Source organism: Pipistrellus hanaki (genome assembly GCF_964339955.1).
Source record: "Pipistrellus hanaki genome assembly, chromosome: 5".
Lineage (NCBI taxonomy): Eukaryota > Metazoa > Chordata > Mammalia > Chiroptera > Vespertilionidae > Pipistrellus > Pipistrellus hanaki.
In genome coordinates, this window is record NC_140507.1 from 83,804,014 (window position 1) to 83,807,794 (window position 3,781).

The following is a 3,781-nucleotide window of genomic DNA, read 5'->3' on the forward strand; positions in this document are numbered from 1 at the left end:
TGTGTGACTCCAGGACCAGCCCTCTAGGTCACCAAGCTGTACCACCGCCCATAGTTGGAAGCCAGAGAGTTTCAGTAATGTTTCCAAGCATGAAACTAGGGGAAGTGTGTCTAAGGCACCAGCACAGCATAGCATAGCAAACACAGGGAGGTTGAACAGCATGCTATCCCGGCAACCTGCAGGAGCCAAGTATAGCACAGGCAGGAACTGCCACTCATGAGGCAAATGGCATTGGATTATGGGGCATGTGAACTAGGAAATCTAGACTTGGACCTGTGATAACAGAGAGGAATTTCAGGGATTTAAGCAGGAAAGTAGCATAGTTAAGTTTTGCTTGTTGGCAAGATCAGCTCCAGACTAACAGGAAAAAGGCTGGAGACAGAGATCAGTTAGGAGGCTATGGCCAGGAACAGAGGTAGGAACTCTGGGGATGAATTCACCCCCCAATTGGATATGGGTAAGAGAGAAAGAGACTGGAGTCTCAGATGACTCCTAGGGGCTGACACCCCAGAGGACAGAGGTTGAAGGTGGCAATAGAATAGGTGCAGTTAGGGGCAGGTTGGGTGAGAGGAGAGGCACTTGAGTGGAGCTGTCTGTGGGAAGTTCAAGGTACAGTATGTGACGTAGGAGAGAGGCGTGGCCAGGAGATCAGGGTGGGAGTAGGTGGAAGGAAGGCCATGGAAGAGCCTTGGTCTGGTGAAGGGGTGGGAAGAAAAGGAGAGAGGGGACTCTGGGAGGTTGTGGTGTGAAAGCACTCAGCAGAAGAATCAACAAAGATAGTCGGAGGCAGTCAGAGAGCTGAGGGGAGAAAGAATCAGGGCAGAGGAATGGGTCAGCTCTAAGGGGTTTAGGAGGAGATGAGGAGCTGGTTAATTGATGCGATGGGAAAGTCAGGGGAGGTGTGGGCTGCAAAGGAACACATTAGGGGTCATGCATGGCTTTGTCATTGGAATGGTTGTGTGAAAAGAAAACAAGAAATGAAGTTAGAGGTGAAAGGGGAGAATGAGATGCTGGTAACATGGCTGAAGGAGAGCTATCTTCATTAAATTTGACTCTTTTAAATTATGTAATAATGGATTCCTATGATAGAATGTATGCAAAATAGTGACCTTGTCATTTAATCTAAAAACCAGAACATCACATCACTGGTACCAGGGTTCCAGAGCCTGTGCTGCTCCCGACTGCCTCCCCATTCAGGAGATTTTTTTTTTAATATATTTTATTGATTTTTTACAGAGAGGAAGGAAGACAGATAGAGAGTTAGAAACATCAGCCGGGACCGGTTTGGCTCAATGGATAGAGCGTCGGCTTGGGGACTGAAGGGCCCGGGTTCGATTCCGGTCAAAGGCATGTACCTTGGTTGCGGGCATATCCCCAGTGGGGGATGTGCAAGAGGCAGCTGATCGATGACTCTCTCTCATTGATGTTTCTAACTCTCTATCTCGCTCCCTTCCTCTCTGTAGAAAAATCAATAAAATATATATTTAAAAAAAAAAAAAAAAAGAAACATCAATGAGAGAGAAACATTGATTATCTGCCTCCTACACCCCCCCCACTGGGAATGTGCCCAAAACCAAGGTACATGCCCTTGACTGGAATCAAACCTGGGACCTTTCAGTCCACAGGCTGACTCTCTATCCACTCAGCCAAACTGGTTTTGGCAATCCAAGAGATTTTTAACAAGCTGGACCAGGCTGGAGCAGGTAGAGAAATGTAAAGAAGAACCATTAACGTGGGCGGGCCTCAGAGGGCTGCACACCAGGCAGAAGTGGGATAGGAAGGGCTATGAGCACAGGAGAGATGAGTGGGCAGCAAAGTTATTTCTCGCCCTGAGCCAAGAGGAGAGGAGGTGAGGGTCGATGTTTTATTTGAATGAGTTGGAAGCTAATGAGAATGGAGAGCTGAGAAAGATTATTCCAGATGACCCCCATCTTCTCTTCAATAGAATAATAATAATAAATGGACCAGTAATGAGGAGAGGAGCTTGAGGAAAATGAACTGACCAGAGACACATGAAGGCTATTGCCAAGCAGAACTGAGGGCCTGGCCAGGGCTTCTGGAGTGGCTCCCAATTATACTCCAACTAGTGGCCCAGTGCATGAAATTAATGCACATTAGAAGGCAATTAATTAGAGGAAATAATTTAATATTGCTATTTGCCCTTTCTCTATAATAGAAATGTCAGAGATGAAAGAAAGTTAGTAAAATGTACATGGAAAAAAGACCCAGAGTCAAGTCCGCGCCCTCCCTCAGTGCTCAAAATTGCACAATACCCATACCTGGCCAGGCCCACCCCCATTGGGTAAGATCCAGACGCAGTCAGCTCCCCAGTCAAGCCCCGGTGGGCAGGAGGCGCAGCCTCAGATCCCCTGGCCCAGCACCAGGTTGGGGGGGGGGGGTACAGCCTCACATCCCAGGTCAAGCCCCACAGGGATGGGGGCACAGCCTCAGGTACCCTGGCCCAGCGCCAGTTGGGGAGGGGGGTAAGCATGGCCTGAGATCCCCCATTAAGCCCCACTGGGCCAGGGGCATGGCCTGAGTTACCCTGGCCAGGTGCTGGGGCAGGGGGTGTGACCTGAGGTCCCCCATCAAGTCCCACCAGGTGGGAGACATAGCCTGAGGTCCTCCATCAAGCCCTGTTGGGTCAGGGGTACAGGCTCAGGTCCCCTGGCATCGGGACAGGGGGCATACCTTGAGGTCACCCTTCCAGTCCTGACAGGTGGGGTGCATGGCCTGAGGTCCCCTGTCATGTTCTGCCAGGTGGGGAGTACAGCCTGAGGTCCCCCAGCCAAGCACCATGGTGAGAGGGGCGGCCTGAGGTCCCTTGTCAAGCCCCACAAGGAAGGGGGGCACAGGCTCAGGTCCCCTGTCCAGGCCCAGCGCCACACAGCCTCAGGTCCCTGCTGATTGCTCCTTAAGGCTCATTAAGGGAACTCAGCCTTAGCTGTGGGCGCCTCCATCTTTGTGACAGTGTGATGGTCAATTTGCATACTCTCTCTTTATTAGATAAGATTACATCCAATGTGCCCCTCCAGGATCTCCCAGGAAGGCAGAGGAGGATAGCTGAATTGACCCAAGGTGTGCAAGTCATCAGGGTATGTCTAGTCCAGCTAGAATGAATCCAGGCTGATGAATCCAGGCTGATGACAAGAATTTGTCTGGTTAAGAATTGGGTTGAGCAGATGCACCCTAGGAACCTGGCTACTCAGATTGGAACCTGATGCCAGAGATGAGGTGGGAGCTACCCTGAGGGCAAGGGGAAGAATCAAGGAGAGTCCCTCAGAATGAGGTAGGATCAAATGATACAATAAAGCACTCTGAGGTAAGTGTCAAACGAATGCTGTCAAGTGCTAACAGACTTTGCATCTGGCTTTGACATCTATCAGCTGTGTGGCCTTGGGCAGATTTTTTAACATCTCTGAACTCCAATGAACTTATTCGCAACAATTCCTCTCTCAGAGGAGTATCATGAGGCTCAAAGGAGAGAACTGTCCAAGCTCATTGCAAGCTGAATGCAAATGTCAGCCATGATGAATCAGGCAGGGAGGTCAAGAATGTTTTCAAGTTTCAGGCAGGAGTGGGACTCCGAGTTTGTGTGGCTGCCTTTCCCTCACTTTGCCCTTGTCCTTCTCAAGTCTCATTTGGTTGGTTTCTGACCAATCTCTAAGACCTACTGGAGTCGATTTGAATTCTAATCCGATCCTCCAAGGTGCCCCTGCAGCCTCAGCTGGGTGTCATCTATGAAATTAATGAGCGTGCTCTGTTTCATCATCTAGTTCAT